The 17,131-nt window shown below is 42.9% G+C and overlaps 1 pseudogene; it reads right to left on the bottom strand.

Annotated features, from left to right (window-relative positions):
- The window catches only part of LOC111175477 (solute carrier family 25 member 3 pseudogene), a 93,588-nt pseudogene extending 79,332 nt beyond the window's left edge, over nt 1–14,256 (bottom strand).
- Between the last annotated feature and the right edge of the window lie 2,875 nt (nt 14,257–17,131).

Here is a 17,131-nt window from a genome sequence, read left to right as displayed (position 1 = left end):
AAAATTCTGTAGCACAAACCCTATTTTCCCGTTGACTCATATTATTACATGATGGATGTTGCAGCTCCTTGGCAAAAACACGCCACCTCCACCCTCAGGGCCGTGAGGGAGAGTTCTGGAGGACCTGGGGGCACAGCTGGCATGGTGGCCGGGGCAGCTTTTCTTGTTGCACTGGGGAACGTCCCATCACAACTTACTGCGCAGCTCTGGGCCCTGTGTGCTGCAGGGACTGCGGGGGGATAGGGATGACTGAAAGCCATGCCTGCCTTCACCGCAGTTCCCCGACACCCTAAGTGGTCTCACACTCCCGGCCCAGGTTGACCCAGTTCCCTCAGCCTGCCACACCCTTCCCCACCTCGTAACATCCATCCAGACCCAAGCACAGGGCTGCTCTTCTGTAACTCATCCCTGAGCTCTCAGCCTTCCCACATTCCGTAGTCATATTGGTCCCTGGGTTCCCCACCTGGTTTTAGATGTGACTGCCTTCCTGTCTGATTCTCTCATAAGGCCTGTACTCTTTGCGGGCATTTCAAATTCATCTTTATATCCTCCATGGTGAGCTTACAATGTACCAACGACTGGGAATTTACTTATTGTTAAATGAGTAAATGGAGGAATGAATTAAAAGATGAATGAGTACATAGATGGAGACACAAATAGTAGACAAAAATGCACTAATAGGAGCTAAAAATAGTAACTAGCTTTATCTAAGGGCTTTTCAGTTTACAGAGATTTCATACTCATCAGCTCATATGATCCTCGTGACAAATTAGAAAGGTAGTTACGGGACGTCCCTGGTGGTCCAGGGTTAAGATTCCACGCTCCCAATGCAGGGGGCCAGGGGTTGATCCCTGGTCAGGGAACTAGATCCCAAGTGCCGCAACTAAGACCCAGCGCAGCCAAATAAATAAATATTCTTAAAAAGCGAAAAAAAAAAAGGTAGTTACAATTGTTTGAATTTCACAAAGAGGTTAAATGATAACAATAATAATAGCTCTAATGTCTGAGGACTGACTGTGTGTCAGTCACTCAAACAGTGTGCTCTGTTAATCCTAAAACCACTGTGCAAGGTAAACCATCATCTTTTACAGTTGGAGAAACTGAGTCTCAGAAACTTGTCTAAAGCCAGAGCCAGGATTGGAACCCACACCTTGGGACCCCAAAACCTGTTCAGTCTCTGACACAATATTGGCAGACAGAGGATGGAGCCAATTCCAGCCAGGCAAAGTGTCCCTGAGCTAACTCTTGATGGACTAAAGTGAAGATCAGTGAGGAATGGACAGCCCCGTCAGTGGGACTGACATGGGCAAAGGAAGGGAGGTAGAAGCAGGCAGGCCAGGCTTGGAGCCTGGGACCTGAGAGACAGTGCGAGGTGTGGGCAGTGGCGTGGGAATGATCAATGCCAGGGGCCAGGAGGGACCATGTCATAACAGGCCTCAGATGCTCTGGGGTAAGGTGCTTGGGCTTCATTTTCTGCCCAGTGGAACAGACGTGGGTGGGATGAATACTGCAGGGCCTTTGAAGTATTCGTCTATGTTAAGGAAGGAGAAGCTAGAGGCAACAAGACCAGCCTATGGCAATAATTTGGACAAGCCATAAAGTAACCTTGCACACGTAGTGAAGTAGAAATAAAAGGGGGAAACAGATCTATGAGATGTTGAGAATATTTTCCATACCTCTCTCCTTCCCTGTTCTTAAGCCAAAGAAATTTGTCCGATGAAAATCTTCCCCATCTTTTTTTTTTTTTTTTTTTTTTGTGGTACACGGGCCTGTCACTGCTGTGGCCTCTCCCGTTATGGAGCACAGGCTCCGGACGCGCAGGCTCAGCGGCCGTGGCTCACGGGCCCAGCCTCTCCGCGGCATGTGGGATCTTCCCAGACCGGGGCACGAATCTGTGGCCCCTGCGTCGGCAGGCGGACTCTCAACCACTGCACCACCAGGGAAGCCCTTCCCCATCTTTTGCTGATTCAGGCCTCTGTGCTTCATACTTACTATTCCCTCTACCTCAAGTGCTCTTTCTTCTCCACACTCCCACCGACCTGGAGAACACCTATTCATCCTTCAAAATCTTGTTCAGATGTAACTCTTCCAAAAAGTGTTTCCTTAGTACAAGACTGATGGAGTTAATGATCCCATTTTGTGCCACCTTTATACTTTTTACATAATTCTGTTGGGGAATCAACACCAATGTCGGTTTGTTTACACACATCTATCTTCCCTGACAGACAGTGAACTCAACGGCTGGGACTATTTTCATCTTTGTGTTCCTGTGCCTAGGGCAATGCCTGACAGGTGCTAGGCACGATGTTGAATGAATGAATGAATGAATGCACGCACACATGCCTGAATGTATGAATGAGTAAATGAGTGAGTGAAGACATTATCTCCTCTCTCTTTTCCAGCCATTCGGATGTCCAACAGAAGTAAGCTACACTTGTCTTTCTCTCTCTGATGAGGTACTTTGCTTTGAAAAATGCCTTTAATTTAGACTTTGTTTTTGTAAAATTAATGAGTGTCTCATTTGGCAAGTTTGAAACATTCAGACCAAGCAAAAAATGGTTGGGGGAAGGGAAAGGAAAGAAGAGGAGAGAGGGGAAAGTTGGTGGGGCCGCTGGCCTGCAGTTGCAGTTTTCCCTGAGTATGATCAGGAAAAACAAAACACCCAGCCCTGGGCTTGTCTGTTAACAAGTGACCTCAGACAAAGGCTTTCCTTCACCCCCTTCCATTAGCTCACAAGAGGAGCCAAAAGGAAAAGACTTTGAAAATGGTGAGAAACACCATAAAAGAGACATATTATTATTCTGCCTGGATGATAAAATACAGCCTTGTGAATGAAGTGCTGGATTCCCATGCTCACCCAAAGAAAAAGATGATTTTAATGTTAAATGTATTCCTTTCACTTACTAAGACATCCATTAATTAGGGAGAAAACATTCTCCAAAATATAAACTTAAATCTGTTAATAAGCACAAATCTTCACAGAAAAGTAGGAAGTACGTGGAGACGAGCAGCCTAACCTCTGATGGAAGCCATCTGTGGCTTCAGAGCAAGCATTTTTACTGACGGGAGGTGGTACACTGTTGTGAAATGCTAAATTAAATACCTTCAAAACGTAGTTACAGGCTTCAATAAACACACTTTTATCACAAGAACACACAATCTAAAGCCAAGATAATTCGGTTTAATGTGCCAAAAATATGCTCACCCCATACATTGTTAGAAAGAGCAGTAGGAAAAGAAATCTAAACTTTGCAGCTAATTCATTTGATGGCAGCCAACATCTCCTATCTCCCTTGGCAAGAGGGCCATTTTCTATGTTGTATTTTGCACACAGAAATCTGCATAGAGTGATCTGCATACCAAAAACACACTTGTGAAAGAAACTGTTTGCCTAGGGGCCAGGGAGACGTGGGGTTGCCGGCGTAGGCTTCGATACTCACAACAGACTAGGCTACTTGCTTTTCATTTCCCTACGCACTGCACTTCCCACAAAGGGTTATGTACTTTATGATGCATTAAAAATGAAAGCAAATAAATCCTGTACATAACCAAGAACAACCATAACAACAGTACAACACAACACAGGCTACATCTTTCCATGCTAACCGCCTTCCTTTACTAAGGGACTGGTAAAATAATAAGTGCTATAATATACTGAGCTTTTATTTTATACCATGTGTTTTACATGATTTATTGCTAATTCTCACAATCAGTCTTCAAGGTAGGTGCTGTGGTTCTGCATTTTCCATATGAGGAAACTATGACTTGGGGAGGTAAGGTAACCTGTCAAAGCCATGAAAAGCCAGTGGTGAAGCCAGGCTTGGAAGCCTGGTCTGATTGCTCCACCCTTTCCTGCCACCCCGCCCTCCACTGTCTCTCTTTCTCCAGTTTTGCCAAGACCATTGTTCCATTTCCGAGGGCCGAGTCTGGGGATCTGAGGTGGTGGGGACTCATGCAGAGAAAGGTGTATCACTCAGTTTCCCGCCATTGTTTCTGACTGGAGCCTGGAAGCAGGACAGCCAGTCTCAAGGCTCAGTGAAGGTGGCCAAAAGCTAGCTCAGTGACAGACACGGGGTGAATGGGCAATGGCCTGTGATTCAGAGGATGTGTTGGGGGAGAGACAGATTGGTGGCTGCACAAAGAAGGTACATGGTAGTTGAGATGCAATGGAACCCTCCCTCTCGGTGCCCATGCGCTATCACCGATTCAGGGCCAGTCCAGCTGTATTCTTGGAAACACAAATGGGTTTGTGTGTGCTTAATTATAATGCTACTTACGGAGGATTTATCAGCAGCAAATCGGATGCTTGGTGTATTTCTTTCTCTTTTTTTTTTTCCACATCTTTCTTGGAGTATAATTGCTTCACAGTGGTGTGTTAGTTTCTGCTTTATAACAAAGTGAATCAGCTACACATATACATATATCTCCATATCTCCTCCCTCTTGCATCATCTCCCTCCCACCCTCCTTATCCCACCCCTCTAGGTGGTCACAAAGGACCGAGCTGATCTCCCTGTGCTATGCGGTTGCTTCCCACTAGCTATCTATTTTACATTTGGTAGTGTACATATGTCAATGCCACTCTCTCACTTCGTCCCAGCTTACCCTTCCCCCCACCCCGTGTCCTCAAGTCCATTCTCTACATCTGCATCTTTATTCCTGTCCTGTCCCTAGGTTCTTCATAACTTTTCTTTTTTTTTTTTTTTTTGGCTTGGTGTGTTTCTTAAGAAAAAAAATTGGTAGTGGCTCTTTGAAATTTGTTCATCTGACGAATCCTTTGCATTTTTCTGGTACGCAGCACTTGAAAGAAATTGGCCATTTCTGGAAAGTCAGTGGAGAGAAAAGTGCAGAAAGAAAAGACTGAGGGTGACTACAAAAAAGGTTTACAAACATTTGCTTTCTTTTAAGATGTTTCTTTGTGTGTTTCTTCTCACCTGGTTTCTCTTTTACAGAGCACGATAGCAAACTTTAGATCTAATCATATCTCATTATCCATGGACCGCCACTGTCCAGATTCCTGGTTTGAGACTTCATTATGGATTAGTCGCTTTTAGAAAGTTTTTCTGGCACTTTCAGTAATAAATCCCTTGTGATATGATCTATAGTAGCTCTGTCTCAGAGCAATTTCCAAGCTAAAGGAAGTAATGTGACAACAAAACTGTCTGGGGGCAGGCAAATCTGGTTTGAATCCTGGTTTTGTCACTATGGTTTTACCTTACTTTGAGCCTCAGTTGCCTCCTTTGCGAAAAAAGGAAAAGGATATAAGGGCAAACCCTGGTTGCCTACCCAACAGCCATTTACCTCCTCTTCCTTGCTAACGACAACGACAACTGAAAATCTTGGATTTGCTCAGGACTCCACGTGCCTAATCCCCGCAGATGTGTCACATTGATCTAAGTCCTCCGTTCTTGTTGTCAGTGATTGGTTTATAGGGGCTACAAGAAAGCATGTGACCTAATTCTGGCCTATGAGGCCAAAGGGGAAGTCAGTCAGAAGCTTGTGAGAAAGATTTTTCTCTCTGATAAGAGAGACACGTGAAGAGAAAGCCCATCTGCCTTTGCCTTCCTTGCTTCCTGATCTGGATGCTGTTGCGGAGATGTGATGTTTGGTACGGTGGCAGCCATCTCTTGAACACAAGGGGAAACATCACGGACACACTACAGATGGCAGAGAAGAAGGACCGAGAGCGCCTAGGTCCCTGGGGACAACACTGATCTACTGAACCAACCTTGGTCCGCCTGTCTCCAGATTTCTTGTTAAAAATCAATGTCTTTATGGTTTAACCTGTTGTGTAATAGATTTTGTGTTGTTTGCAGCCAAAAAAAAAAAAACAACCTAACTTATACAAGTAACAAACTCACAAAATTTCTGTAAATAAATGATACACTGTATGTAAAGTTCTTAGCACAACGCTTGGTACAGTAAATGGTTGCTATAAATATTAGTAACAGCATTTATCAGATATAGGTAACGATCTAAAAAAGCAAAAGTTTCAAAATACAACACAGATGAATAAGACGAATGATAACTGATTTAGTGCAACCAAAAAGCTTCATATTCTTGGTAAGGGTCGGGGGAGACATTAAGGTATGAGAAAATGATCACAGTGACCAACCCTCATATCTGGCAGCAGGATGTAACTACAGCCAGAATTCGAGCACTACTGGAGATGAAGGGACCGTGGTTCTTTGCCAGGTTTCCATCCATCCTCTTAAAAACGGACAATCACCCTGTCAGCAGCTCCGATTCCTGTCTGAAGCCTGACAGTTACGTGTATTTGTGACAATTACGTGAATTAACCAGCCTTGCAAAGGGGCAGAGTTCTTTCAACTCACAGAATCTCTTTCCAGAATACCAAGTTTTACTAGTATTTTCTGAAAACATGTTTTATGTCTTTATGGCAGGAAAGATAGAAATACTGATATACATATATTAAAAATATAATAATTTAGAAATATCATTTCCTTAGAAATAGCCTACCATTTTGGAGCACTGTGGTAACTCACAGGACTACCTATAGATTAGACATGAAATCACCAATTTTTGAAACAACCTACTAGAACACAAAGTAAAAATACAGTAAAATAACATGTGAAAGTACCTAGCTAACAGAGGTAATATCATATAGCAGATACTCAATAAATAATCTTAGAGTAAACCAGATATTTTCCTTCTCTCTATGTTTTAGTAGAGGCAAATGACAAGATTTCAAACTAACACTGAGGATTAAACACACGCACACGCATACTCACATCCATGTCCATTTATGTCTAGAGTCTGTGTTCATCCATCCACAAAAGCCCTACGCCTGCTAGAGCTATTCAACAAGCATTGATTTTCATAGCTGATGGCCCAGGAGGCTTTACAAAGCTTTGTGCAGAGGCTTTACAAAAAATTATTTACAAAATAATCCCTAAATTATTAATCATATTCAGTACATTATAAAAGAGAAATTAATCAAGGATTATAAACAAAAGGGGATTTTAAACCACCAATTCCTGAATGTTTCTGGTTAACTGAGGTTTTCTTGGACACTATACACACACCTGCTTTTCTCAAAATCCATCTGTTCCCCTTTCTTCCTTACCATAGAGGGCAAAATTGTTGGTGGCTCAACACCTTACATTGTGAGATGATTCTCCAAAATTAATCATCTCTGCGTCACTAGAAACCAAGAGGTTTTTCATTCCTTAGAGGCAATTTCCAGCCTTCACAACATGGTGGATTTTTTCCTACTCATTTATATGGAATTTAACACGTCACAGACAGCAGCTTACATTTGGAGCCGTAGTCTTCACTTGATTGAGGAAGATAGAGGTGAGGGCTGGACTTTAAGGAAGAAATAGATATTTAAGGTGCATTTTATAGCCTCATGATATTTTTATAACAGCTTTATTGAGATATAATTCACATAGCATGAAATCCACCCTTTTAAAGTGTGGAACTCAACAGCTTTTACTATACTCACGAAATAGCGCAGCCATCACCACTAATTCCACAACACTTGCATCACTCCAAAAAGAAATCCCGTACCCATTATCAGTCACTCTCATTCCTCCCTTCCATCCCTCAACTCCCACTCCAGCCCCTGGCAACCACTAACCTACTTTCTGTGGGTTTGCCTAATCTGGACATTTCACATAAATGGAATCATACAACGTGTGGCTGTGTCTAGCTTCTTAGCATAAAGATTTCAAGGTTCACCCATTTTGTAGCACGTATTTTATTCCTTCGCTTCTTTTTATGGCAAATGGTGCTTTATTCTCTTTTTATGGTGCAAATATTTCATTGTATGGATATACAACATTTTTACCCATTCATCAGTTGATGGACATTTGGGTCGTTTCCACCTTGGGGCTATTATGCATAAAGCAGCACAGCACATGGTAGCTTTTTTTATGGAGATGAGATTCATTTAACACACAACCATTTAAAAGTATACAATTAAGTGGCATTTAATTTTTCACAATGTCCAACCACCACTTTTCTCCACTTTCAAAACTCTTTGATCACCCAGGGGAAAATACTTCATATCCATTAAACAAGCACTTTCCATTCCCTTCACCCCGGCCCCAGGTAATCACTAATCTGCTTTCTGTTTCTATGGACTTGCCTATTTTGACATATTATATAAAAGGAATCATACAATATGTGACCTTTGGTGTCTGGCTTCTTTCTTATCCAAGGTGTAGCATGTGTCAGTACTTCGTTCCTTTCTATGGTTGAATAATGTTCCATTGCCTGCATATATCATAATCTGTTTATCTCTTCAACCACTGGTGGACATCTGGGTTGTTTCCACCTTTTGGCTTCTCATGGTATTTTAACATTTCACTTGTCATCATCCTAGTCCAGGGTACCATTCTCTCACCTGGACTGCAGCAAGAACATTTTTTTAAAAAATTAATTAATTTATTTTTGGCTCTGTTGGGTCTTTGTTGCTGCGTGTGGGCTTTCTCTAGTTGTGGCGAGCGGGCGCTACTCTTCATTGTGGTGCTTGGGCTTCTTATTGCTGTGGCTTCTCTTGCTGCGGAGCGCGGGCTCTAGGCATGTGGGCTTCAGTAGTTGTGGCACGCAGGCTCAGTAGTTGTGGCTCGTGGGCTCTAGAGCACAGGCTCAGTAGTTGAGGTGCACAGGCTTAGTTGCTCCACCGCATGTGGGATCTTCCCGGACCAGGGCTTGAACCCACGTCCCCTGCACTGGCAGGCGGACTCCTAACCACTGGGCCACCAGGGAAGTCCCCAGCAAGAACATTTTAACTAACCTCTCTCCCTCTGCTCCATTTCTCTCCAGACAGCAAATTGAAGGTCATTTCATGCTCATAGTCCTTCGGGGGTTTTCCAGTCGCTCTAAGAACACTCTAAGTTCGAATCTTCAACAAGAACTACAGAGCTTGCAGCGAATGTCTTCCTGTCTACTTTTCCTATTTCACTTCACATCACGCTGTCTGCAACTGAAGGGCTCCAGCCAAAGTGAAGTCTTAGTTTCTCAAAATCATCAGTCCTTCTCTTTCTTCAGGGGAAATGCACATACTGTGCTGTGTATCTTCTCTTTGCTGGTCTACCTCCTACTTATCCTCTAGGTATCATCTCAAATGTCACTTAGATGTACGATCTTACAACACCCTACACTTCTTTGCAGCATTTGCACAATTGTAAATTTTTTTCCACTAGACTTTAAGCTCCACAAGGGCAAAGACCGTGTGTTGTGCTCCTCATGAGAACTCTTCTGCCTAGAACAATGCTTGGCACATGGTAGATGTTGATCAACAGTGTTATAGACTGGGGTATGGGCAGAATTAGCAAATTGCCTCTAAAATTTTGGATACTCTATAACTGAAGGTCTCAAAATATGCTAACTAAAATGGACACACATACAAACAAATCTTAGTTATAATTACATTGTTAGCATCCTCTCTACTCACTGACCCATCCAAATAATAGCATTCAGTAAAACAAGACAAAGCTTTATAAATAATAATAAAATTTAAATTTCCTTTCAAATAGTTCTTTGCTCATGATTAAAAAAATAATTGATCTTTAAGACCACATAAAACAAGCATACTTTAATTGAATGGTTGCCTATCAAAATGTGATCTTCTGACTTCAGAAAATTATTATTGCCTTTGAAAGGATCTAAAGAAAAACTTTCTAAAGACACACTTGTACAGCAAGGAAAAATACTCATAACATTAATACTCTGATTCTCTCCAATCTTTATCAGTGTGGTTTAACATGTAAATATGGCCTTTGTTTTTCAAGATTTTACCTACTCTCTTTATTCACTTCTCAAAAGACAGATCAATGGACAAGATTACAGCTTCCTATCATGAAATTAATCTCAAATACTTGAAAAAGCTACTTTTAATCACTACCTGGGGGAAAAGATAAATAGCCCAAGCTAGCTTTTTAGCTGTAGGAACTAAAGCTTAGAGGAAAAAATTAGAGAATGTGATAGGGTAAAGCCTCTTGTTGAAACTGCAGTACCACAAATTTTTTAAAAATTAAAATCACTGTTTTTATGATCATCAGTCCCTTCAAGTTAGGGATGAGGCACTGACTTCGTGCCGGAAATAATTTAAATATTACATTAAATGTATTTAAGTATTTTGCAGTTTGATCACTTCTAAGTTATTACACAATAGGTTTTTCACAATTGAGACACATCACAAACTTACCATTAGTGCAAAATTAGTAAAGTTTTATAGTATATACAAATAGAAGATTTGAAAAATATATTTTTTGAGGTATTAGAAAAAGCAATTTATGAAAAGTATAGTCATTGGTTATGTCAAGGTGCTGAGCTAGAGTGATGAAGAAAATGTGGACTCTGATTCAGACTGTATCAATTATTAGCTTTATGAGCAAGTTACCTAGCTTCTGAGTCTGTTTCTTTACATATAAAATGGACTACTTCAAAGATTGAGATTGCATGAAAACGAATATAAAATGTCTAACAATACCAGACATAATCTATGGCTTTTCTAATTCTAACAGATATGCACGATTTCACAGAGTGGTAATTACAGACAAGGTAAAACACTGAATAGAAGTTTAAATTGTTCCAAAGGAATAGTAACTAGAAAAAGCACCTCATGACTCTGAACTCACATTATCTTTCTTAAATTATGTTTTATTCTTTATTGTTAGCTACCGTGGTCCCTATTTATTCAGATATTTGTAAACTACCATGAACAAAAAAAGGCAGATAGAAATCTAGGGACTGGGACTTCCCTGGTGGCGCACTGGTTAAGAATCTGCCTGCCAATGCAGGGGACATGGGTTCGAGCCCTGGTCCGGGAAGATGCCACATGCCACGGAGCAGCTAAGCCCATGCGCCACAACTACTGAGCCTGTATGCCACCTACTGAAGCCCGCGCGCCTAGAGCCGGTGCTCCACAACAAGGGCAGCAAGAGAAGCCACCGCAATGAGAAGCCCGCGCACCACAACAAAGGGTAGCCCCCACTAGCCACAACTATAGAAAGCCCGTGCTTAGCAACGAAGACCCAACACAGCCAAAAGTAAATAAATAAATTAATTTAAAAAAAAAAAGAAATCTAGGGACTGAATATGAAAACTCTGACCCAAACTAAGTAAACCCATCCTCTCAACCATGTCCATAACAGTAAGAATCATGCCAAACAGTTCTCCTTAGATTATACTTGTCTAAACATACACATTGTATATTACAGAAATTATCTGGTGTTGTCAACAGAACAATCATGAAATACCACAGACCAGAATAATCGGTCTCCCACTTTCTTAAAACTCCATAGATTTTGTAGCAATTCCTTAAATTACATTACATTAGAAAGCAATTTACTTAATAAATTATTGACCAAAGAAACTTCCTACAAACATTTTACACTAGTCAAAAATATATGTTTTAAAACTTTGCAAGAATGAAACTGCACAATTTATTTCCTCAAAATTTATCATTCTCCTTCCTTGAGAACTTTTCTTTTCCACAAACCTGGACACTAACTTCCTAGGGAAAGTGAATGTGTCTTAAAAATACATAATGACCTGTCTCCTGCATCCTCCCTAACAAAATAGGAGCGCTAAATATAAATTTCATTGCATCTCATTCACAAGTTCTGACTTTTTTCCTCCAAGCTCTTTATTATCCAGTCAAGATGTTCAAACATACTTAGACACTTTTTTTCTGTTAACCACTAAACAGTTTGCTATTACATAGTTAAAACATTAACATATCCTAAGTTTGTGGGTTTTTTTTTTTTTTTGCTGTACGCGGGCCTCTCACTGTCGTGGCCTTTCCCGTTGCGGAGCACAGGCTCCGGACGCGCAGGCTTAGTGGTCATGGCTCACGGGCCCAGCCGCTCCGCGGCATGTGGGATCCTCCCGGACCGGGGCACGAACCCGTGTCCCCTACATCGGCAGGCGGACTCAACCACTGCGCCACCAGAGAAGCCGAAGTTTGTGGTTTTTAATACAAGTTGTTAGGGCAATTGTGTAACATTTTGGTAAATCATATCAAATATCATATTGAAGTTTATTTCTTATTCACATTCTACAAACATCTCTAATTCACAGAATTTCACTAATTTTATAGTTTCCCCAGTCAGAGATGTGAAGGCTACAGAAAACTGAAAACGTGCCTTATAACTTCAATAAATTTTATGAACCTCAACCACTGTAAAGATCAATGAAATATCTACCACATTAAATGAATGACATTTGTTACATTAAAAGTGAGGTTTTTTCCTTTCAAAATTACAAAAACCATTCTTTAATATTTAACCAAAATTTGTTGGAATTTGTAGGGTTGTGTGTGTGTGTGTGTGTGTTTAAATGTCAGGGTGGTATGATTTTCTTTGGATGTATGGCTGTTGAAAGCTGAGTTGTACAAAAGAAATCTTTAGAGAACAGAGACTTTTCTTTACATACTTATTCCCAGAGCCTGCCCTTCATCTCGTTTTGGTTTTCCACATTGATCCAATTGTAGCACTTCCTGGAGCGAGCTAGGTTCTAATCAGCAACATCAGGAAGAGAATAGGACAAAGCCAAATGAGAAAATGCAGATTTCATGTCATGCTCTTTGAAAACAGTGGATGCTTTCTAAGCTATCAGGCAATGTAAGTCACAATTTAACGTTTAATAATTTTTACCTGTAATGGACATGAGCAGGAAATACGGAATAGGTCCTTTATCTATTCAATAGGTGCACGATTTCTACTGAGATGAGCACCATGTAGCAGAATTTTACTTTGCTCTCTGTCCCACATAGTTGTGCTGACCTTAAAACCTCATTAGTAGGCTATTCAGTAGTGATGTTTGGATAATCTCCACCGAATGGTGAATCAAAGAAGATGCAATCTAGAGGAGGCACGAAATCACCTAACGTTACTTCCTGTTAAGAATTTTTTCCTTATGATTGTGGAAAAGCTATTGAGTTAAAGCAACCATGCCGACTCCCCAAAGATAATGGTTCAAACCGCCAAAAGAAACGGTTGCAATTCTCTTGGATTGCCAGAAAGAAGGAATCAATCACTTAAAGAAAAGTTGGTCTGCACGTTAGGTCACCTCTCCACAAACGTTAACATCCTACACACTAGTGTTGTTTGAATGCAATCCCGCACCCAATCGAAATACTGGCCAACGGTGGCCACAGGAGTCGTCCAATCCACGCCTACTTCGCTTCTTTAGGGATTCGGGTGTTTGAGGGACCGGAGGGCGAGGCAGCTTGAAACAGACCTTGACCGAGTCACAGATGAACCACTGCAGCACGGTCAGGGTGCCAATCATGATGATCCGGGCGAACAGGTCCTTCAACACGGCCCCGAACCCCAGGTTGCGGAGAATCTCAAAGGCCGTGCTGCTGCCTTTCTCCTTGTTCAGAACGGACATGACGGAATCGGCCGGCTGGGACACGACGGCGCAGAAGACGCCAGCTATGTAGCCGGCTGCGAAGGTCACGGCCAGCTGCTCAGCTTTCGTGTACTGGCTCTGCGGCTTGGGCACCACGTACTTGGAGAGCGCCTCGACGGTGTGCTCGAAGCAGGCGAACTTCATCATGGTGTAGGGGATCTGCTGCATCCAGCGCGGCGCCGCGCCTTTGTAGAAGGCCCACCGGCCCTCCTCACCGTACATCCTGGGGGCCGCGGCCCGAGGCAGCCGGGTACAGGCTGCTTCTCCACTCGTAGCCCATCTCCTGGCCCAGGAGTTGCGCTTAGCGGATCTACACGGAAGACCTCGTATAGGCCGAACTTGAAAAGGCCCTGCAGGGAGTAGCCCAGGAAGGTCGGGGCCCAGGCTCGGGCCAGGCCGCGCAGCCCGTCGTTCCGCACCGTCACGCCGAAGCCACTCAGGATGCCCTTGTACTTGCCAGGGTCCACCTGCATGCGGCACTTTACCAGGTCCAGGGGCACAATGGCCGTGTGCGTCAGCCCGCAGCTCAGCATCCCGCCCAGGCCGCACAGCTGCAGGTACTTCGTGGAGCCGTACGCATAGCTGGGTTCCTCCGCAGCCGCCGCCCAGGACCTGCCCTTGAGTCGGCCCGCGCTTCTCACCTGCAGGGTTCGGTAAATGCCAGTGTCACACACGGCCGAGCTCGGTCTAGTCACACACTCCCCTCAGCCGGAGCTCCTTCCTCCCTCAGGGGCCCCGGTGCATTGTGCATGCATCTGAGTTTACCCCCGAGAGCCCGCCAACCCAAAGGTCAGGGTGAGGGACAGGCCGGCCGGCGCCCACAGGGCTTCAGTTGCACTGTACCTGCACCTGTAACTCCCCCTACCATCGGCTGGGCTGCTTTGGGGTTGCAATCCCGCTCCTGAAATTTTAAGTAGGGGCATCACCCCGCCCCTCACCTCCAGGACCGCCCTTCACCCCGCCCTCATGCCTTCGGGCGAATGGGCTTCTGATAACGGCAGGAATCCCGCCCTTCAGCCCTTCTTAGCCAATGGTCAGTGGCCCCTAGGTCTCACTTTCGCTGGTGGGTAAGGCTTTTCGTGCCTAGAGTGGCTTCTGTCCGGCTCAGCCGCTTAGTCTAATACAAAGATGCTAAAAAAGTAAATCAACAAGTACAAACATGAGTAAACACATGAATAGGCAAGTAAATAGATAAGGAGGTGAGGGAGAGGGCGAAGAGTCGCCATGCACGGTTGCCTTCCTGAAAGGCTTTTCTGGAGTCCTCACTCAACTGCCCGCTTATGGTAATAGTCATCTCCATGGCCACAGAGTGTTCTATGGAGGGAATGGGCAGAGAGAACCAGGAACCTGGCGTTGGAGGCCCAGTCCCTCAGCTTCCGGCCTTACCTAACATTCTTTTGCAGATGGATAGGATATCTCCCTCCAACACCCACACTCCACTCTTGTTTCCCTCCAAGAGTTGTGAAGGTTTAGGAAACATGGAGGTTCTCACTAAATTGAGAGAGGGTGCTGATTATTTTCATTCATTAGGTATTTTTTTCATTGACTACTGAATCCCTGCCATGATTCTGGAGTTTACGAAAGTCAGAAATCCTCTCTCCTCTTAGGGAGCTTGCAGTCTCATTGGCCTGGAAAATGAGAACTAAATGACTCCACGTGTAAATAAGTAGCATGTATTCATTCATTCACTCACTGTGTGCTGGCCCCTATGCAGGATTAGGGGTTTAGCAAAGAGCCAGACATATTCTTGCTTACGTCTAAACAAGGAGATTAAAAATTGGTATTGTGTGATAAGTATTATGACAGAAGTTTGAATAAAGTTCTGGATGAACAATGAGGGGCAACTAATTCTGCCTGATGAATTTAAGAAGACTTCTCAGAGGTCTTGAAGGATGAGTAGGAGTCAGTTATATAAAGAAAAATGGAAAGATAATTCCAGGTTAGGAGAAACATGAGTGCATGACCCACTGAGGAGAGGTGAGTAATTTGGCATGGTGGAAACCAGCAAGGGTTGAGTCTGAAAAAAATAGAATTGGATCAAATTAGGGAAAGCCTTAATACCTGTTCAGGACTTTGACTTTTATCATGTAGGGAGGCCAGTGTTTCTCAGAAGTGTGATCCATAGACCACCTGCATCAGAATCATCTGAAGAATTTTATTTAAAATCCCTGATCACACCCTAGACCCTCTGAATGAGAATCTGAGAGTAGGACTATGCAATTTTAATAAGCTCCCTTGGGTGGATTCTTCATGAAACTTCACTAAAGTTTGAAAGCCACAGAATGTGGATGATGGGAGGTCAAGAATTTTATTTTAAGGTTCTCTGATTAGTAATTCAACACATATCCTGGATGTGTATACAACTCTGAAAATTCATCAAGCTGTACGTTGAAGATTAGTGCTCATTACACACTTTACACATGTTATATCATAATTATTTTTTTAAAACTTGGCTGGTATAAAATTCTAACCACAAACTAGGGATGATGGCCAGAGGGAAAGCAGAGGCAGATACAAGACTTCTCAATCAACAAGTCTTATTGAACTCGTTTCCTTATTGTAGCATTTTTCTAAAAAATTAGTTTATTAATTTATTTATTTTTGGCTGCATTGGGTCTCCATTGCTGCCCGTGGGCTTTCTCTAGTTGTGGTGAGTGGAGGCTACTCTTCGTTGCGGTGCACAGGCTTCTCATTGCGGTGGCTTCTCTTGTTGGGGAGCACGGGCTCTAGGCTCACGGGCTTCAGTAGTTGTGGCTCATGGGCTTAAGTTGCTCCGCGGCATGTGGGATCTTCCCGGCCCAGGGCTCAAACCCATGTCCCCTGCATTGGCAGGCAGATTCTTAACCACTGTGCCACCAGGGAAGCCCCTATTGTAGTCCTATACCAATATTAATTAATTAAACAAGGCCCTTAGACTGAGAGGACTTTAATGCTTTGGCAATTTATGTAAGGAAACCAAGCAGCTAGGCTGTTTGTGATTGGTTTTGATTTTCCAAATAAGGCAAACGCTTAAGCTATAACCAATCAAATAATTTTCTTGCTCTGCTTCAGCATCTCTATAAAGTCTTTCCCCTTGTTCCTGTCACTGGAGCACTTCTAAATACTTCCTGTTTGGTGCTGCTAAACGATGCTGATTAAGATCCACTTTTGTTGTAAAGCAATTATACTCTAATAAAGATGTTAAAAAAAATCCACTTTTGCTCAAATAAACTCTTAGAATATTTAATATGCCTCAATTTATCTTTTAACACCAGGAATTTCTGTATGAAAGAGAAGACTCTCTCCTTGAGTCATCAGAGAACAATGAAGTGTTAAAATATCCCATGCTGATGAAATCAGGGCTTCCCAAAGTATGTTCCTGAGGATATTGGCCCACTTGAAAAAGGTCAGTGGTCCAGCAAGTTCTAGGGGCATTTCGTACTAGAGCATTCATTCTCAACTGAGGTGATATTATCCCCCAAGGCGGTGAAAATTGGTTCTTAAGGGGCCAAAACATCTTAGTACAGTGGTTTGAGACCTTCCAAAACTCAACTCTACCCAACAAAATCTTATTCCTTGTTATTTAATTTCCAGGTTGGGGGAGGAGAGCAGGGAGGGTCAGGGGGATAGAAAAAGGCCATTAGGGAAAGAAAGTCTAAAAAGGATGTGGGAAGGGAAGGCCAATAATGAATAAAAGATTAAGGAACACTAGAGCTTCCTCTTGCAGATTCCCTTCTTAAAGAGACATTCTATAGTAAAGAACT

This window comes from Delphinapterus leucas, chromosome 1 (genome assembly GCF_059928025.1).
Source record: "Delphinapterus leucas isolate spDelLeu-1000000601 "Yukka" chromosome 1, BTC_Dleu_Yukka2, whole genome shotgun sequence".
NCBI lineage: Eukaryota > Metazoa > Chordata > Mammalia > Artiodactyla > Monodontidae > Delphinapterus > Delphinapterus leucas.
This window is presented reverse-complemented; position numbering and strand designations above follow the sequence as displayed.